This window comes from Scyliorhinus torazame, chromosome 5 (assembly GCF_047496885.1).
Source record: "Scyliorhinus torazame isolate Kashiwa2021f chromosome 5, sScyTor2.1, whole genome shotgun sequence".
NCBI classification, from domain to species: Eukaryota; Metazoa; Chordata; class Chondrichthyes; order Carcharhiniformes; family Scyliorhinidae; genus Scyliorhinus; species Scyliorhinus torazame.
Genome location: NC_092711.1, coordinates 124,297,790 through 124,318,945, shown reverse-complemented (window position 1 = coordinate 124,318,945; position 21,156 = coordinate 124,297,790). Strand labels below are relative to the sequence as shown.

At 49.4% G+C, this 21,156-nt stretch overlaps 1 protein-coding gene across 4 annotated transcripts in view; it reads right to left on the bottom strand.

Moving 5' to 3' along the window:
• LOC140419680 (uncharacterized) overlaps positions 1-21,156 on the bottom strand; it is a 33,173-nt gene that overhangs the window by 3,604 nt on the left and 8,413 nt on the right. For 2 of the 4 annotated variants that reach the window (XR_011945974.1, XM_072503601.1), the window contains exon 3: positions 3,185-3,294. The gene's annotated coding sequence lies outside the window, so the exon portion shown is untranslated. Of the gene's footprint in view, positions 1-3,184; positions 3,295-3,398; positions 4,061-4,933; positions 4,999-21,156 lie in introns of those variants that run through there. The other 2 variants (XM_072503602.1, XM_072503603.1) reach the window with 2 other exon arrangements.

Below are 21,156 nucleotides of genomic sequence, written 5' to 3'. Positions count from 1 at the left end.
GTCCTCGGGGTTCAACCCAGCAGCTTCTCCTGCATCTCCATTCCAGCCAAACTGATACAACAAACCAAAGGGAATTGGACAGGACCCTGGAAAGAAGAAATGCTGCAGGCAAGTGAAGAAAGGGCAGTGCAGTGGGATGAGCCAGCATAGGTATGATGGGCTGAATGGCCTCCATCTGTATTGTAATCATTCAATGATTCTGTCAAAAAGGACTGTAACTGGAGGCCAGAGACCAACCTCCACAACCAACACCCTCCGCAATACAAATCCGTTCTTAATTATAAGACCATAAGACATAGGAGTGGAAGTAAGGCCATTCGGCCCATCGAGTCCACTCCACCATTCAATCATGGCTGATTTCAACTCCATTTACCCGCTCTCTCTCCATAGCCTTTAATTCCTTGAGAAATCAAGAATTTATCAACTTCTGTCTTAAAGACACTCAACGTCCCAGCCTCCACCGCCCTCTGTGGCAATGAATTCCACAGACCCACCACTCTCTGGCTGAAGAAATTTCTCCTCATCTCTGTTCTAAAGTGACTCCCTTTTATTCTAAGGCTGTGCCCCCGGGTCCTAGTCTCCCCTGCTAATGGAAACAACTTCCCTACATCCACCCTATCTAAGCCATTCATTATCTTGTAAGTTTCTATTAGATCTCCCCTCAACCTCCTAAACTCCAATGAATATAATCCCAGGATCCTCAGGCGTTCATCGTATGTTAGGCCTACCATTCCTGGGATCATCCGTGTGAATCTCCGCTGGACCCGCTCCAGTGCCAGTATGTCCTTCCTGAGGTGTGGGGCCCAAAATTGCTCACAGTATTCTAAATGGGGCCTAACTAATGCTTTAGAAAGCTTCAGAAGTACATCCCTGCTTTTATATTCCAAGCCTCTTGAGATGAATGACAACATTGCATTTGCTTTCTTAATTACGGACTCAACTTGCAAGTTTACCTTTAGAGAATCCTGGACTAGGACTCCCAAGTCCCTTTGCACTTCAGCATTATGAATTTTGTCACCGTTTAGAAAATAGTCCACGCCTCTATTCTTTTTTCAAAAGTGCAAGACCTCGCACTTGCCCACGTTGAATTTCATCAGCCATTTCTTGGACCACTCTCCTAAACTGTCCAAATCTTTCTGCAGCCTCCCCACCTCCTCCATACTACCTGCCCCTCCCCCTATCTTTGTATCATCGGCAAACTTAGCCAGAATGCCCTCAAACCCGTCATCTAGATCGTTAATATATAAAGAGAACAGCTGTGGCCCCAGCACTGAACCCTGCGGGACACCACTCGTCACCGGTTGCCATTCCGAAAAAGAACCTTTTATCCCAACTCTCTGCCTTCTGCCTGACAGCCAATCGTCAATCCATGTTAGTACCTTGCCTCGAATACCATGGGCCCTTATTTTACTCAGCAGTCTCCCGTGAGGCACCTTATCAAAGGCCTTTTGGAAGTCAAGATAGATAACATCCATTGGCTCTCCTTGGCCTAACCTATTTGTTATCTCTTCAAAGAACTCTAACAGGTTTGTCAGGCACGACCTCCCCTTACTAAATCCATGCTGTCTTGTCCTAATCCGACCCTGCACTTCCAAGAATTTAGAAATCTCATCCTTAACAATGGATTCTAGAATATTGCCAACAACCGAGGTTAGGCTAATTGGCCTATAATTTTCCATCTTTTTCCTTGTTCCCTTCTTGAACAGGGGGGTTACAACAGCGATTTTCCAATCCTCTGGTACTTTCCCTGACTCCAGTGACTTTTGAAACATCATCACCAACGCCTCCACTATTTCTTCAGCTATCTCCTTTAGAACTCTAGGATGTAGCCCATCTGGGCCCGGGGATTTATCAATTTTTAGACCTCTTAGTTTCTCTAGCACTTTCTCCTTTGTGATGGCTACCATAGTCAACTCTGTCCCCTGACTCTCCGGAATTGTTGGGATATTACTCATGTCTTCTACTGTGAAGACTGACGCAAAGTACTTATTCAGTTCCTCGGCTATTTCCTTGTCTCCCATCACAAAATTACCAGCGTCATTTTGGAGCGGCCCATTGTCAGCTTTTGCCTCCCGTTTGTTTTTAATGTATTTAAAGAAACTTTTACTATCATTCCTAATGTTACTGGCTAGCCTACCTTCAAATTTGATCCTCTCCTTATCTCTCTCTTTGTTATCCCCTGTTTGTTTTTGTAGCCTTCCCAATCTTCTGACTTCCCACTACTCTTTGCCACATTATAGGCTTTCTCTTTTGCTTTGATGCATTCCCTAACTTCCTTTGTCAGCCATGGCTGCCTAATCCCCCCTCTGATAACCTTTCTTTTCTTTGGGATGAACCTCTGTACTGTGTCCTCAATTGGTCTATCTCTGCTTCTAAACTTGGGTTCTATGAGAAACACCTCCAACAACATAATAGCAAAATACTGTTGTTGCTGAAAATATTCAATATGTCAGCGAGTAATTGTGGCAGGAGAAACAGAGATAATATCTCAGAGTGTGCAGCATCAATACGAACAAGGAGCAGGAGCCATTCAGCCCCTCAAGCCTGCTCCACCATTTAATAAGATCATGGCTGGTCTGATAGTAATCTCAAATCTTCAATTATAGGGAATAAATATGGTGCAGAATCTGATGGTTAATATCAGCTGATGAACAGAAGAGAAATGATCTCTACGCAGGAAAAACAATTCCTGACCATGGGAAGATAAAGATGGTAAATCAGCAGCACATAGCCGAGGGGTGGGCAGCAATGAAATCTTCATTCAGACACATTGGAAGAAATAACAGTAAAATACCAAACGTAGTTAAAATAAATCTACTATCTACTTCACAGCGCAAAGGACCGGGGTTCGATCCCGGCCCCGGGTCACTGCTGCCCGTGTATGCGTGGGTCTCACCCCCAGAACCCAAAGATGTGCAGGGTAGGTGGATTGGCCATGTAAATTGCCCCTTAATTGGAAAAATTAATAAAATAAAATAAATACACCAATAGAGGCAGAAGAAGTTAAACAATGGCAGAGAGGTGATCAGGGAGGGCAGAGCGGAAACCGAGCAATGGGTGAAATATGGATTCAGATCCACAGTAAAGGAGCCAAACCTGCCCCATAGCCATGGAACCAGAGCATAGATAACAAAGCACAACACTAAAAACTCTAAATTAAAGATTAATGCTCAATAATACTCACCTCTGGAACCATTTCATTGGTTTCAAATTTAAACCCTGCTGCTGGAGCAGCAGCTCAAAAGAATTCTCTGGAATCAGAGAAAAAGCACAGTCTTCAAATCTTCTAACTCCCTGGAAAAGGAGATTACAAGAGCCATGTGTCAATTGTGGTTACAAATTAAGAGAGAAACATTTTTCTTGATTTGAGATTGCTGTGCAACTATTCCAATTCTAACCTCTTGTAAAAGGAGTTTTCAAAGTCCGTCAGTCAGGGATGCAAATTCATAACATTCTCTCCTTCTACACGTTTCCTGGTGTAGGATTAATTAAGGTGGGATCTACTTAATTGGAAGCAGTTCAGACAACATTCACTGAGCAGATTCCTGGCTAGAAGGAGTTGGTTTCGTGAGGAAATGGTGGACAAGGTGTGTAACGGATTTTAGGTAAATGAGAGGCGATCTTACTGAAGCATATAAGTATTTGAGGGCAGTTTACAGGAAAAGTGCTGGAAGGATGCTTGCCCTCAATAGGGAATCTAAAACTGCAGGGACAGTTTAAAAATAAGGGTTTAAGACAGAGAACAGGATAAATTGCTTCTCTCAGAGAACCAGTAGCTGGTAAAATTCTTTCCCCCAGTAAACAGTGGAGGCTGGGCCATGGAGTATATTCAAGGCTGTGTTGCACACCATTTTACCTTCAAGGGTGTCAAGCATTAGGGACAGGAGGAAAATGGAGTTAATGATCAGATGAGCCATGGGTTTATTAAATGGCAGAGCAGCCTCAATGGTTTGAATGGCCTTCTCCTGCTGCTAATTCTGATTATCTTATTCTTCTGTGATTCAGATGGCATCAGATGCACCCTGAATCCATACATGCATACAATTTACAGTGCATAAGCAGGCCATTCGGCCCATCGAATCTGCACCGACCTTTGGAAAGAGCAGCCTACTCAAGCCCACACCTGCACCCTTTCCGCGTAACCCAGTAACCCTACCTAACCTTTATTTGGGACACCAAGGCCAATTTATCATGGCCAATCCACCTAACCCACACATCTTTGGACTTTGCGGAGCATTCAGAGGAAACCCACACAGACATGGGGAGAACGTGCAGGCGTGGGCACAGAAAGTGACTCAAGCAGGGAATCGAACCTGGGACCCTGGAGCTGTGAAACAACTGTGCTAACCACTGTGCTACCAATAAGCAAGTTTTCCCTCCAACAGTAAACTGGACCTTTCAATCAATGAGTCATACATTTTCTCTCCTGGTCACTGGAACCCTGAAGCCCCTTAGGCAGTATGGTAGCACAATGGTTAGCATTGCTGTCTCACAGCGCCAGGGACCTGGGTTCAATTCCGGCCTTGGGTGACTGTGTGGAGTTTGCACTTTCTCCCCGTTTCTGCGTGGGCTTCCTCCGGCTGCTCTGGTTTCCTGCCACAGGTCAGGTGGGGATAGGGTGAAGAGTGGGCCGAGGTAGGGTGCTCTTTCAAAGTGTTGGTGCAGACTCGATGGGCCGAATGGCCTCATTCTACACTCCAGGGATTCTGTGATCAAAGATGGCAGGATGGCCGCGCATGCGCTCTGCTCCCCGCTGATGGAAGGTGGCGGCGGTGGAATTGGGCCTGATCCCCGATAAAAGCCCCGCAGCTGCAAACTCGGGTCCTGCAGACTCTTATTCCGATCGTGGGACCTGCACTGGGTGTTTATAAAGCCTCCGTTCTCTCCCCACCCCGACTCCCGGCTCCATTCCTCCCTCCGCCCCACGACTCACCCGCCCAAAACGCCTCTCCCGTTCTCGCAGGGCTCCGAACAAAGTGGTACTGCGCCTGCGCACTGGGTTCCTGTGGTATGAATCGGGCACATTCACAGCCGCGGCGCATGCTGGATAATATTCGCACCATTGAAACATCAAACAATTAAAACAAAATAACTTTGTTAACATTTGAGATGAATTAATTTTAAAATGTGATGAATTCTGAATTGGTGATCTGCTATGCCTCATTTCTCAAAGTTCTTCTGTGTGACCATGCAGAGTTTTTAAAGCATTTATACTAACTGAGTTAATTCAACAATTGACAGACTGCACAAACCACAGTGACATTATTAACAAAGGGCCAAGTTAAGGGAGTATCCTGATGTGATAGAGCAGATGAATTATGGGGTTCCAAATTAAAGGCATTCATATCCTGCAATGTCACAATTAATATCAGAATCATATGTCACATGTAGGCTTACATTAACCCCAGTACAGTGGGCACGGTAGCACAGTGGTTAGCACAGCTGCTTCACAGCTCCAGGGTCCCAGGTTCGATTCCTGGCTGGGTCACTGTCTGCACGGAGTTTGCACGTTCTCCCCGTGTCTGCGAGGTGTTTTCCTCCGGGTACTCCGGTTTCATCCCACAGTCCAAAGATGTGCAGGTTAGATGGATTGGCCATGCTAAATTGCCCTTAGTGTCCAAAACGGTTGTGTTGGGTGGGGTTACTGCGTTATGGGGATAGGGTGGGGTATGGGCTTAGGTAGGGCGCTCCTTCCAAGGGCTGGTGCAGATTCGATGGGCTGAATGACCTCCTTCTGCACTATAAATTCTATGACACTCTCTGATACTCTATGAACACTGCAAAGATCCAAGATGGTGCCAGAGCATGGCGACTCTCTGCGAGCTCTCGCCCCACACCCTTTTCTTTTATCTCCTATCACCGTTCTGACCTACTAAAAGTATTTTCCACTTCTTATATAATTACTAATAATGTTCTTCTATGTTTTCTTACAGGTTTGAGGTCCTGTAAGAACACTATTCACAACGCCCTATGTGCTGCTCCTGCTCATGTATTTGCTCTGTTTGGCCCCTTGATTTGCACTGTAACCAACCACTGTTTGTCGATGTACCATTTGTCAATGTACTCTGTTGATTATTTTTTTGTCTATTATGTACGTACTGTGTACCTTCCCGCGGCCGCAGAAAAATACTTTTTGCTGTACATGTGACAATAAATCAAATCAATTTTTTTTTTTTAAAATCGAAGTTACTGTGAAAATCCCCTAGTCACCACACCACAGCGCCTGTTCGGGTACACAAAGGGAAAATTTGGAATGTCCAATTCACCTAACAAGTATGTCTTTTGGGACTTGTGGGAGGAAATCAGAGCACCCTGGAGGAAACCCATGGAGACACCAGAAGACTGTGCAGACTTCGTACAGACAGTGACCCAAGTCAGGAATCGAACTGAGTCCCGAACGCTGTGATGCAACAGTGCTAACCACTGTGTTACCGTGCCCCCCATTATCACTTGGCTGGAATGTTGCAGTATGAAAAGACCCCGCAAATCTGTCAGAGGAAGCAAACCAATTCTAATAGACCCACATCACTCTTAGACTGTACTGTGATTTGTGAATGAATCTGTGTTTTATGAACAAGGTCCGTATCAGTATGGTTGCTGTGCCTTTGATTCCCAATAACAGCTGTAGTATCCTCATTAAATACCCACCCCGGTATTTAGCCCATAATCTCAGGACATCATAATAATCACAGCCCTTGAAATTGTTCCTGATAAAATTAAAATGATTCTGAAAGCTCCATTAGTTGTAACACCCTCTCTGAAAACATACTTCTCTGGTTAAGAAACACACATACAGCTTCTGCACAGCAGGATGGAAACTGCTCACCCTCCACTCAAAACTCTGAATGATTTGGGATGATAATAATAATCTTTATTGCCACAAGTAGGTTTACATTAACATTGCAATGAATTTAATGTGAAAATCCCCCAATCACCACATTCCGCGCTTGTTCGGGTACACAGAGGGAGAATTTAGAATCTCATATGATCACCACCCTTCCGTACCCCATGGGAAAGACAAAGAGCTGAATCAGGGGAAGGTGCTACTCGAGGTTCCTCTGTGATAGTTCTCTCCATGCTTGAAAAATCCAGGACAAATTGTTATTTGTAAGCAGCAGCAGGAGTCAGTGAAGAGAGTAATGGTAATAACCAGGCAGACTGACTCACCAGGAATGCTGCTGTAGAGGAGATTCTGTGGGATTCACCCAAAAGACAAAACACAATCATTGGCACCGGTGTGTCAGACTCCAGTTAAACTCATTTAAAAACTTGTCAGGACCCTAACCCTAAAGTGAGTATGGTCAAAGAGGTGGTACACCATTGCAAAGACTTTCCCTCATCCTTCACAGCAAGTAAGGTCTCACCCATCCTACATGATGAGGTTTTCTATCATAAAGTGGCTCTAATTTGTCCTGCATTACATCGTGATGTCTTGCAAAAGAATTAATTTTGTTTAGGGGTCAGATTGGGGGAGTGTTTCTCTTTCATGTCCCCATATGTTCATAATTAGCACTGGTGACTGAGAAAACACCAGGTTGTTCGTCACCACCTGAACCTGTATCCAAACTAATCTGGCTGTGTGACAGGAAGACTAATTGGGATGTTCGACATGGTGATCTGGATGAATTGGGAGGAACAAGTCTTTTATTGGCTATTCACAAATGAGGGAAGGAAGTACAGTATCTGTGTTATATTGGTGATAAGTGTGTGAGGTGCAAAATAAAAATAAGTCGGATAACTAGATTGAGAATAAATACTGTGCTTGATTTTCTTTCCAATAGGGACAAGATGTGGATGGTCACTGTGCTCGTGGACTGTGTCCAGGTTGAAATTCTGTTCTTCCCATATGATCACCACCCTCCCCTACCGCACCCACTCTTCTGAGCTCCAGCCAGGTGATATGAAACATATAAGTGGGAAAGACAAAGAGCTGAATCAGGGGACGGTGCTACTCAAGAGGTTCCTCTGCGATAGTTCTCTCCATGCTTGAATCATGAATAAACTGTTATTACCTGTCCCTGGGTCTCCTGTGGTTAGTTGGAAGACGTAATGCACCCAGAACTGTATGCAATATTCCAGCTGAGGTCTAACTAGTGTCTTGTACAAGTTTGGCATAACCAGCTTGTTCCTGTAGTCTATGCCCTTATTAATCAAGCTCATATTATATGCTTTAACTGCTCACTTCACCTATCCTGCCACATTTAATGACTTCCTCACCTATACACACAGGTTCCTCTGCTCCTGCACCCCCTCAAGAAGTTTACCCATTATTTTATATTGTTTCTCCATGCTCTTCCTCCCAAAATGTATCACCTCACACTTCTCCACATTGAATAATCTGTCACCCATCTGCCCACTCCACCAACCTATGTCCAATTTGAAGCTCTACACTGTATTCTTCACAGTTTGTAACACTTCCAAGTTTTGTGTCATCTGAAAACTTTGAAACTGTCCCCCACAGACCATGATCTAGATCATTAATATACTCCAGGAAAAACAAGGGTCCAAATACTGACCCCTGGGGAACAACACCATTACATACTTTCCTCCAGCCTGAAAAATATCCATTGACTGTTACTCTCTGTTTCCTCGTATTCAGCCACTTTTTTATATCCACTTTGTTACTGTCTCTTTTATTACATGCACTATAATTTTTCTCACGTTTGTTATGTTGGATTGTATTGAATGCCTACTGAAAGTCCATGTACACGACATTAGCAGCATTACCCTCATCAATCCTTTCTGTTACCTTCATAAAAACTCCAGCAAATTAATGAAACATGATTTCCCCTTTAAAAATCCATTCTGGGCAGCACGGTGGCGCAGTGGGTTAGCCCTGTTGGCTCACGGCGCGAGGTCCCAGGTTCGATCCCAGCTCTGGGTCACTGTCCGTGTGGAGTTTGCACATTCTCCCCATGTTTCCATGGGTTTCACCCCCACATCCCAAAGATGTGCAGGCTAGGTGGATTGGCCACGCTAAATTGCCCCTTAATTGGAAAAAATTGATTGGTTAATCTAAATTTATTAAAAAAAGAAAAAAAAAAGAAATCCATACTGGTTCTTCCAAATAAGCCCTAATTTTTCCATGTGACTATCAATTCTATCTGGAATAATTGATTCTTGAAGCATGCCTAACAACTGATGTTAAACTAGTTGGTGTGTAATTGCTGGGGCTATCTTTACAACCCTTTTTGTATAAAGGCATAAGATTTGTAATTCTCAGTCTGGCACCTCCAGGAAAGACTGAGGGCTCATTTCCAGCACCGCTGAAATTTACATTTTCAGTTCAACCCTTCCTCCTTATCAATTTTGAACAAATGTAGGGACAAGGCTTCCTAGTCTGTCTACATGGCCTAGGTAGTACCTATCTCCTTGGTAAAGTCAACCAGTTAGTTTTATTTCATTTTGAACAGGGTGACAGTTACTGTTTGGGATTCTCCATCAACCGACGCCGGAATCGCGAAACGCGATTGGGTGGCGAAGCAGTTCCGACTCTGAAATCGCGACGGGCACCAATTTCATGCCATATCACAATTCTCCATTGCCTTGACAGCGGCATTCCGGAATACACATACAGTAAACGGCATTTGCATATCATTGAAATGAATGAAAATCGCTTATTGTCACGAGTAGGCTTCAATGAAGTTAGGCTTCAATTGGCAGGCCTGACCCGGTATTCTCCAGGGCCTCGGCAATTCTCCGCCTCCGATGGGCCAAATTCCCGATGGTGAGGTTCACTTGTGCTTTTAAAAATCTTGAAACAGGCATCATGGCTGATGAGTGAGAAGGGGTTCGGAAAGTGTCCAACATCGCCATAGTTTGCTGACAGTTGTGCCGCTGACCGGGGGGAGTTCTGCCAAGTTCGGGGGAGTAGTGGGGTATGGCCAGGAGGTGGGCTGTGGGGTCAGCGTGGATGGGCACAAAGCACTATTGCCGCAGACTGCAAGGCAGCCATGCAGCTGCGCATGACTGCGACTGCCCACTGTGAAATTAGGGCCACAGATCGTATGTGTGTCCCCTCGGGCATTCCGCTAGGTGCCCTCTGGCCTCAGCTGACCCATCAGTGGGATGGGAGTGCTCCAGCACAACCAGTGCCATCTTGTTGGCTGGGATGAATGTGTGTGGGGAGTGTAATGTGCATATGCGGCTGCAGCTTGTCAGCCTCCTGAGAGTCAATCACAGACCCGATGAATCCTGCACCGTTTGTCATTGGAATCAATTGTGTTCCATGTGGCAGCGGTGCTAGCCCCTCCAAAGTCACTGAATCAGTCCAGGTTCGTCGCCAGTTTTGATGTCATGGGAGTCCACAATTCCTTCCCCAGAGTGAACACTTAGTCTCAGGAACAGACAATCCTGCTCACTGTGTGTCAATCTTTAAAAGTTCCTGAGCGCCTTTGACACCTTTAAACAAGATGTAGAGATGCCGGTGTTGGACTGGGGTGGGCACAGTAAGAAGTCTTACAACACCAGGTTAAAGTCCAACAGGTTTGTTTTGAATCACTAGGTTTCGGAGCACTGCTCCTTCCTCAGGTGAATGGAAGGAAGGAGCAGTGCACCAAAAGCTAGTGATTCAAAACATACCTTTAAACTGGTAACGGTAAGTGAGAGCAAACTGATGCACAGTAACCCAAAAACAAGACACTGTAGTACTTCCTCTCTGCCCTGTTCCTTTTTTGAAGACAGCCCCTGAATTGTGTAAACATAGTTTCAGATTTCCACATTTCAGTAAGAAATATTGAAATGTTTGCTCCACACCCACAGGGTTTCATCTGTTTAAAGCCACAAACAGAAAGGTCCAGTTTTCTCCTGGAGTTTGAGACAAATCAGCTTTTAAAATGTTGCAGAGTTTCAGCCAATGAGGGAGATCGGGGCTCAGTCCCGCCCCATATTCACTCCGATTGGTGGGAGAACCAGCCACTCTCCCTCAGTCACCCAGCCCCACCCCCTCTTCCTATTGGTCCTGACCTTCCGTCAGTCAGCCGGTCATTGTGATGCAGAGCATGAGCAGTCCTGCGACTGTAGGTGGACATCATTGCGCAGACAGAGTTTGGAGCATGCGCAAATCCAGTGTCGGCTTGGGGAGAAAGTCCTTTGTCCCGGAGAAGTGGAGACAGCGTCAGGCGGTGGGTTTGGAAACACTTTGTGGATCCGCAAACCCCTCACAATCATTGTCAGCTCCCTGATTTGCAGCTGCGGGGCTTCTCCCGCCCTCCCGAGAACAGGTCCAGGTTAACGGGCACCATCCTGCTTCAGACACTGAAGGATGGTTCACATCAGAGGATGGGGGAGGGGGACAAGAAATAAGAACTTACACTTTGCACTCAAATCAATGAGGACTCTGATCTCTGCCAAGGAAGGAAACCCTGGCAGGTGGGCGGGGAGGATTCACAAACACCCGCTGGAGACCCTGAACCCCCACCTGCAGGTCCCAGGTTTCCAGCTCCCGGGGATTGTTGGCTTCAGGTGTGGCCATCTTGGTGAAGGGACATAGAGTGGGCGGGGCTTCAGGGTCCCAGTGACCAGGAGGCAAAATTGATTAATTGAATTTACTCTCACTTTGCACAGAGGGGCTTGAGAACTGAACACAGCCAGAGGGGAAGGAGGGGGTGAGCTGTAAGGAAAAGAATTGCGAAGGTGGTGTGCAGGGTTTGCCGAGCTGACCAACTCTCATGGTGAAAATTAAGGAACAGCCTGCACTGAAAGGCTGGCGTTCTGCCAGAGCTGGGACCAGGCCGCCTGGGGTAAGTCTCTGCCAGAGCTGTTGGAACACAGAAACAGTAAGGAACATGGTTCTGTGCATTGAGAAAGATCCAATGTATGTGACGGATAACATCCAGGCAGCATGCTGCCTGGGACAGTGGATACACATACATTCCAGTAAAATGTGGGACTGTTAGTCACTGTAGGATTTGCATCCAGCCCCAGGAGGCAACAGAGTCCATGGGATTAGGATTTACTGCTTTACAGGTACAAATCGGGAAAATATGTTTCATGGAAAATAGAATTGTACATTTAGAACTTCTCTCCTCTATTTCAAGTTTTGTAAACTCCTTTTCCAGGGCATGAGAATGGTGGATTTATGAACAGGAAGCTCAAACTGAACATCAGAGCATTATCTGACAGAGTCACTGACTCACCACGGCCTGAATATCATCAGTAATTGATTTGGAAGATGAAATGTTTGTGTGTTCTGTCTGTACGACACCATTTAAAACATCTGTGACTGGAAAACCATCAAGACACTGTGGTAATACCAGGTATTGCGGTACCAGAGAGAGGAATAACCATTGGCTAGACCGCGGGGTCTACCATTGGGCAATGTACATAGCCCCGCCCTGAGAGGCGGGGTATAAGAACCTGTGCCGTACCCAGCAGCCTTCACTTCTGTAACTTCGCTGCTGGGTACAGTTCTATCTGATTAAAGCTGAATCGATATGACTCCACGTGGACTCAAGTGTATTGATTGTGCATCAATTTAATCAGATAAGTACTTTTGAAGGATGGACCTCCGCATCAAGCCGGCGTGCCTTGCAGCTCAGCCCGCACGCAGAAAATGCCACCGAGATTTTTAAGCATTGGCTGGCATGCTTCCAGAGCTACCTCGAGACGGCTGCCGACACCCCCACGAAGAGGCAGAAAATGCACCTCCTACGCTCGCGGGTCGGCCCGGCGAACTACTCCCTGATTGAAGGGGCGGCGAACTATGATAAAGCCATGGAACTGCTGGAAGGACACTACATTCGTCCACTTAATCAGGTCTACGCCCGTCACCTGCTGGCAACGAGACGGCAGAGCCCAGATGAGACGCTAGAAGATTTCTACAGGGCGCTGATCGTGCTGGGCCAAAACTGCGGCTGCCCAGCGGTGACGGCGAATGAGCACTCCGAACTCTTAATTCGAGACGCCTTCGTGGCAGGTATGATATCCCCCGATATTCGCCGAAGGCTGCTCGAAATGGAGACGCTGGGCCTCGCCGAGGCCCGGGCCCTGGCAGGGTCTATGGACGTGGCGTACAGAAACGCCCTGGCGCACGCCCCCGCACGCACCGTGTCCCCCTGGGCTGCGTGGCACCCCACCGCAGCAGGCCTCCCGACTTACCCGCCTAACCCCCAGCCTTACCCGCAAACTCCGCAGGCCTGGGCAGCAAGGCGCCCCGCTACCGCCTCCGGCCAACGCTGCTTCTTCTGCGGCCAGGCGAATCACCCGCGCGCGCGCTGCCCGGCCCGCACCGTCACCTGCAAAGGGTGCGGCAAGAAAGGCCACTATGCCGCGGTCTGCCTCGCCAGCGCAGTGAACGCGGTGTCCAGTGACTACCCTCAGCCATTCCTCCAGCCGCCCACCGCGCAACCACAGCCGTTCCTCCACGCCCCGACCGTTCCAGGCCCACCGCCACACTCCCTTTCCCCAGCCCTGCCGGCCCAACGTGCACCGCAGTTTTTGCCCCGCCAGGCAGCATCGCTGCCACAGCCTTTCTTCTCCACGGCAACCACGCTGGAGGAGTACGCGCAGCCATTTGGTCCCTCGCCGACCCAATCGTCGGGGTCTCCGTCCCCGAACTCCACGGGCGACCCCTGGCCGGCGCCATCCTGGCCGACGCCTCAAGCCCCCAGCTGGCTACGCGCTGCCGGGCCAAAACCCCTCGCTGCAGCTAGCCTCTGTCACACTGGAGCAGCATGCGCCGCTAGTTTACTCCTCCCCGCCCAAAACGCCGCAGCTCCAGGCCCCGACCGCCCACCTCACCCCGCCCTGCACCGTGGCCGCGGTCTTCTGCGCACCCGGAACAATGCAGCACGCCCCACTCCGGGCCCCGATCGGCCAGCGCTCACCGCCCAAAACGCAGTGGCACGCCCCGCTCCAGCGCTCACCTCCACCTCCCTGCCCTAGGGCCACGGCCGACCCACGGGCGCAGTCTTTCTGGCGGGTCCCGGCCGTCCAAGGCCCACCTCCGCCAGTTTGCTCCTCCCCGCCGCCATCGTCCGAGTCCCCGGACTCCACGTGCGATCCATGGCCGGCGCCATCTTGGATGGGGCCTCAAGCCCCCAGCGCGGATGGCTACGCGCTGCCCGACCAAAACCCGTTGTTGCAGCTGGCTTCCGCCTCGTGGGAGCAGAGTGCGCCGTCATTTTGTCCCTCCCCGCCGCCATTTTGTTTCTCCCCGCCGCCATCCTCGGAGTCCCCGGACTCCATGTGCGAGCCATGGACGGCATCATCTTGGATGGGGCCTCAAGCCCCCAACACGGCTGACAATGCGCTGCCCGATCTTCACTCCTTGCTGCAGTTGGCCTCCGTCACCCTGGACCAGAGTCGGCCCCGAACGCTAGCAAAGGCCACCACGACGATCGGCATCAACGGCCACATGATGTCATGCCTCATCGACTCCGGGAGCACGGAGAGTTTTGTCCACCCCGACACGGTAAGGCGCTGTTCTCTGGTCACCTACCCCACCCAACAAAGGATCTCCCTGGCCTCCGGGTCACACGCGGTGCAGATAAAAGGGTTCTGCCTCACGAACCTCACCGTCCAAGGCAGGGAATTCCGCAATTTCCGCCTATACGTGCTGCCGCACCTCTGCGCAGCCACCCTTCTGGGACTGGATTTCATGTGCCACCTACAAAGCCTTACTTTTAAATTCGGCGGCCCTATACCCCCCCTTACTGTTTGCGGCCTCGCGACCCTTAAGGTCGACCTGCCTTCCCTGTTTGCGAACCTCACCCCAGATTGCAAACCCGTCGCCACCAGGAGCAGATGGTACAGCGCCCAGGACCGGACCTTAATCAGGTCCGAGGTCCAAAGGATGCTGAAGGAAGGGGTCATCGAAGCGAGCAACAGCCCCTGGAGGGCTCAAGTAGTGGTGGTAAAGACCAGGGAGAAGCATAGGATGGTCATAGACTATAGCCAGACCATCAACCGGTTTACGCAACTGGACGCGTACCCCCTCCCCCGTATAGCCGACCTGGTGAACAGGATCGCGCAATACAAAGTCTTCTCCACGGTGGATCTCACGTCTGCCTACCACCAGCTACCCCTCCGTACTAGTGACCGCCAGTACATTGCCTTCGAAGCAGATGGGCGGCTCTACCACTTTTTAAGGGTTCCCTTCGGTGTCACAAATGGGGTCTCGGTCTTCCAGCGTGAGATGGACCGAATGGTTGACCGGTACGGCTTACATGCAACGTTCCCGTATCTTGACAACGTCACCATCTGCGGCCATGACCAGCTGTGGACCACGACTCCAACCTCCGTAAATTTCTCCAGACCGTGCACCTCCTGAATCTGACCTACAATAAGGAGAAGTGCGTGTTTAGCACCAACCGTCTAGCCATCCTAGGCTACGTAGTGCGAAATGGAGTCATAGGCCCCGACCCCGAACGCATGCGCCCCCTTATGGAGTTCCCACTCCCTCACTGCCCCAAGGCCCTAAAGCGCTGCCTCAGCTTCTTTAGTTACTGTGCACAATGGGTCCCTAATTACGCCGACAAGGCCCGATCCCTAATCCAATCCACGACCTTCCCCCTGTCGACGGAGGCCCGCCAGGCCTTCTGCCGCATCAAAGCGGACATCGCAAATGCCACGATGCACGCCATCGACGAGTCCCTCCCCTTCCAGGTCGAGAGCGACGCGTCTGACGTAGCTCTGGCCACTACCCTCAACCAAGCAGGCAGGCCCGTGGCTTTCTTCTCCCGCACTCTCCATGCTTCCGAAATTCGCCACTCCTCGGTCGAAAAGGAGGCCCAGGCCATAGTGGAAGCTGTGCGGCACTGGAGGCATTACCTGGCCGGCAGGAGATTCACTCTCCTCACGGACCAACGGTCGGTGGCCTTCATGTTCGATAATGCACAGCGGGGCAAGATCAAGAATGACAAGATCTTGCGGTGGAGGATCGAACTCTCCACCTTCAATTACGAGATCTTGTACCGTCCCGGGAAGCTGAACGAGCCTCCTGATGCCCTATCCCGCGGCACTTGTGCCACCGCGCAAGTAGACCACCTCCGAGCCCTCCACGAGGACCTCTGCCACCCGGGAGTCACCCGGTTCTTCCATTTCGTTAAGTCCCGGAACCTGCCTTACTCCATCGAGGAGGTCAGGACTGTCGCCAGGGACTGCCAAATCTGCGCGGAGTGCAAACCGCACTTCTACTGACCAGAGAGGGCGCATCTGATCAAGGCTTCCTGTCCCTTTGAACGCCTCAGCATGGACTTCAAAGGGCCCTCCATCGACCGCAACACGTACTTCCTTAACGTGATTGATGAGTACTCCCGGTTCGCAATCGCCATCCCCTGCCCGGATATGACCACAACCACCATCATCAAGGCACTCCAAACTATTTTTACACTGTTCGGTTTCCCCGCATCCATCCACAGTGATAGGGTTCCTCCTTTATGAGCGACGAGCTGCGCCAGTTCCTGCTTAGCAAAGGCCTCGAGCAGGACGACCAGCCACAGCAGTCTCCCGCTGGCAAGAAGTCCTCCCAGCCCTGCACTCCATTCGGTCACTGCTATGTACTACCACGAACCAGACACCTCATGAACGTCTCCTGGTTTTCCCCAGGAAGTCCTCCGCGGGGACCTCGCTCCCAACCTGGCTAGCAACACCTGGAACTGTTCTGCTGCGGAAACATGCGAGGGCGCACAAGTCGGACACGTTGGTCAAAAGGGTCCATCTGTTGCATGCCAACCCCCAGTACGCCTACATAGCATTTCCCGACGGACGCCAAGACACGGTCTCCCTCCGGGACCTGGCGCCCGCCGGAGCACCACGCGCGCCTGAGCCACTGCCACCCCCCCCCCCCCCCCGTACCTGACCGGAGGGTCAGTACTGCCGCCAGAACCCTGACCCGGAGCCGAGCAGGCACCGACGCCCCCTTCAGGCACCCCTTCCTTCTGCCCATCCTTCGACCTTACAGTGCCGACTAGGGGTGGCGAAACTGCCTGGGAGGAAGACACCACGTTCCCGGAGTCACTACTGCCGGGGCCCTCACCAGGATTGCCGCCAAAACTTAGACGCTCCAGTAGGACGACCAGGCCGACCGATCGTCTGATTGCAGCACCATGAAGAAGAATTAACAATGCAAGAACGTTCTCCGCAACCCTCAATAGCATGGTACCTGCAATACCTGGTCCTACCAGAAAAAGGCGCCAGCAATACTGGCCATCACCCCGCTGGCTCTTTTTTTAACAGGGGGTGAATGTGGTAATACCAGGTATTGCGGTACCAGAGAGAGGAATAACCATTGGCTAGACCGCGGGGTCTACCATTGGGCAATGTACATAGCCCCGCCCTGAGAGGCGGGGTATAGGAACCTGTGCCGTACCCAGCAGCCTTCACTTCTGTAACTTCGCTGCTGGGTACAGTTCTATCTGATTAAAGCTGAATCGATATGACTCCACGTGGACTCAAGCGTATTGATTGTGCATCAGACACACACTGGAGTGAAAGGTTCCAGTACACTCAATGTACAAAGAGCTTTAACCAGTTAAACAGCCTGTAAAAAACATTACACGATTCACAGAGTGAAAAAAACTTAATTGTGTTCTGTTTGTACAAAGCTTCAACTGATTCTCCAAATTGGAGAGATACGAGGAAACTGGCACCATGGAGAAACCGTGGAAATGTCAGGACTGTGGTAAAGGATTCAATCCCTCATCCCGACTGGAAATCCATCGACGCGTTCACACTGGGGAAAGGCCGTTCATCTGTTCTGTGTGAGAGGCGATTCACTCAGTTATCTGGCCTTCGGTTGCACCAGCGAGTTCACACTGAGAAGGCACCATTCAGCTGCACAACCTGTGAGAGAAATTCAAGTCCTTATCCATCCTCACTGAACACCAGCGAATTCACACGGGTCAGAAATGATACATTTGCTTTTTGTGTGGGTAGGGATTCACTCAGATATTCACCCTCCAATCACACCACCAAATGCACACAAATGGGGATGCATTCAGGTGCACCACCTGTGGAGCGGGTTTCAGTCAGTCAGCTGACCTCAGTGAGCACCAACGCACTCACACTGGGGAGAAGCCGTTCACCTGCTCCGTGTGTGGGAAGGGATTCCCTTGGTCATCCCAACTGCTGACACATCAGTGGGATCACACCGGGGGGAGACAGTTCACCTGCTCCTTGTGTGGAGCAGGATTCACTCAGTCACAACACCTGCTGAGACACCAGCGAGTTCACAAATGAGTGCAGGGACTGGAACCTGCTGTTTTGCTGCTGCTAAACACATCCAGGATTGATAGTCTGACAATATCTGGTTTGATTCTGCTGATGTTAACAATCCCTTTAACTGGCTGCAGTTTAATATTCTGAAGATGTCACTGATTTCCAGGACTGCAATGTCCCTTTTTAAAAGCAGCGCCTGTGATCTTTTTCCTTAATTCAAGAACTCTTAGCAGGAACACTTTACAGTAAAATTATGAACATGCATTCAATCCTAAATTGATCTTTGATGCAAATCAGGGTCTGGAAGGTTCCACTGATTAACATCTCCAATTAGAAAGTGCAGATTAATCCTTCCTGACAATTCTTACTGACGTCTTCAGTGTTATGTCCATTTGGAAATTAAATTGTGAAGGAAGCGAAACTACACAGTGAAATATTGTACAGGCCCTATGAAAATGGACATAAACACTTAACAGCAACATTGATATTGATAAAGTTTGGAAGTTGCTGAGTTGAACCACTTCTGACACAACAGCAGCAACATTTGGTAAAGGTGGAACTCACAAGAAAGACTGGTTTGAGAGCCACTCAGTAGAGATGACATCTGTCGTTGAATCAAAAAGCAAAGCCGACCTGAAGTACAACATAAACTAGAACACTGCATCACGGGAAAGTAGCCAAGACAGTTGTGTAAAAATCGGGGACATACTCTGTAAATAAACATTGGATCAGTCGGTGTCAATGATTCCAGACTGACTGTGACAATGGAAATCTCTGCCTGATGGGATCAAGAGGGTGCTTCGTCCGACCATCACCAAAGTTGCCCGGCTGAAATTGGCAGGTGGTGAAGTTCTCACCGACAGAAGTAAACAGATGTCTCGCTGGGTTGATCACGACTGCGAGCTGTGCTCCTGTAAAAACGGACATCTCCCAGTCTCTGTTTGACTCTCTCGCTGGTTGAGTTGGACGAGGAACACTCATCCCTTGAGCTATAAAAGGCCATTGATTGCTGAGCAAGCAGAAAGGCATCGGGCCTTCTGAACTGCTCAAACACGGAAAGTCCCATCAACAGTCACACCTTCATGGCCTCCTCCATCTCTGATGGATGACAGGAACCATTCCATATGCGTGATGCAAACATCATCACAATTTTTTTTAAAACAGCAGTGAGAGAGGAGGTTGCAACAACTGCAGGGGCATCTCACTCCTTAACATCACTGAGAAGATCTTCACTAAGTCATGTTAAAAAGATTCCACCTTCTTGCTGACTGAGTGTCAGCCATTGACCCTAATGGGTCATTAAGACCCATTTGTATTATTTATATCCTCTCGTTGGCGTGTGCTAGAACCCTGATCCCAGCGGGGGGCGGGTGTCAGAGCATCGCATTTGGATCGACGCCTGGCGCCAATATCGATTTTACGATTCTCCGCTGCATCTGGGACCCCGCTGTGAGCGGTGGAGAATCCAGCTCAATGTGTATAAACATCTCCTACATTCATCACAAGTGTCTGGCAGCTGCCTTTCTATTCCAGGCTGACATAGTCTCTGCCATTATAGGTAGAAAGAGATGATTTCTGTTCAGGGTTTGGTGTTTGGGAAGACACTCACAGACTCCGTTAGCAGCAGTTTGTCAAATGGCCTTCCGGTAGCTCCCTCTGCAGTTGGACAGTGCAGTTCACGGATGGTCTGATAGAAGCTCTTCAGATGCATCTGAATTGGAGACGTGAATCCTTTTGTTCTGCTGACTCATAGGCAGAGGGTCAGCCATTTTATTGGTTGTTGTTCATCCAAAAAGTCCAGTTTAAACATAAGAAATGCAATAAGGCTTCTGTCCTATCGCATTAAGTGGAGTCGGCCAATGGTACGGAGATGAAAATAGTCTCGTGGATATATAGTTGAAAACTCAGCTTGGGGTGAAATATTTTGTGTAGGGTGTGAAACAGGGTTCAGCCTGAGACAATTCCCAGGGAGTGGGATGGAGTCAGTGGATAGGGAATGGAGTTTGTAGTGGGGATTGAAGAGGGATGGAGTCAGTGGATAGGGAATGGAGTTTGTAGAGGGGATTGAAGAGGGATGGAGTCAGTGGATAGGGAATGGAGTTTGTAGAGGGGATTGAAGAGGGATGGAGTCTGTGTAGGGAATGGAGTTTGTAGACGGGATTGAAGAGGGATGGAGTCAGTGGGTAGGGAATGGAGTTTGTAGTGGGGATTGAAGAGGGATGGAGTCTGTGTAGGGAATGGAGTTTGGAGTGAGGATTGAAGCGGATGGAGTCAGTGGGGAGGGAATGGAGTTTGTAGAGGGGATTGAAGAGGGATGGAGTCTGTGTAGGGAATGGCGTTTGTAGTGGGGATTGAAGCGGGATGCAGCTTGTGGAGGGAATGGAGTTTGTAGATGGGATTGAGGAGGGATTATCATAGAATTTACAGTGCAGAAGGAGGCCATTCGGCCCATCGAGTCTGCACCAGCTCTTGGAAAGAGCACCCTACCCAAAGTCAACACCTCCACCCTATCCCCATAACCCAGTAACTCCACCCAACACAAGGGCAATTTTGGACACTAAGGGCAATTTATCATGGCCAATCCACCTAACCTGCACATCTTTGGACTGTGGGAGGAAACCGGAGCATCCGGAGTAAACCCATGCACAAAGGGGGAGGATGTGCAGACTCCGCACAGACAGTGACCCAAGCCGGAATCGAACCTGGGACCCTGGGGCTGTGAAGCAATTGTGCTATCCACAATGCTACCGTGGGATGGAGTCAGTTAGTAGGGAATGGAGTTCGTAGAGGGGATTGAAGAGGGATGAAATCAGTGAGTAGGGAATGGAATTTGTCGTGAGGATTGGAGTCAGTGGGGAGGGAATGGAGTTTGTAGAGGGGATTGAAGAGGGATGGAGTCAGTGGGTAGGGAATGGAGTTTGTCATGAGGATTGAAGAGGGGTGGAGTCAGTGAGTAGGGAATGGAGTTTGTAAAGGGGATTGAAGACAATGGATTCA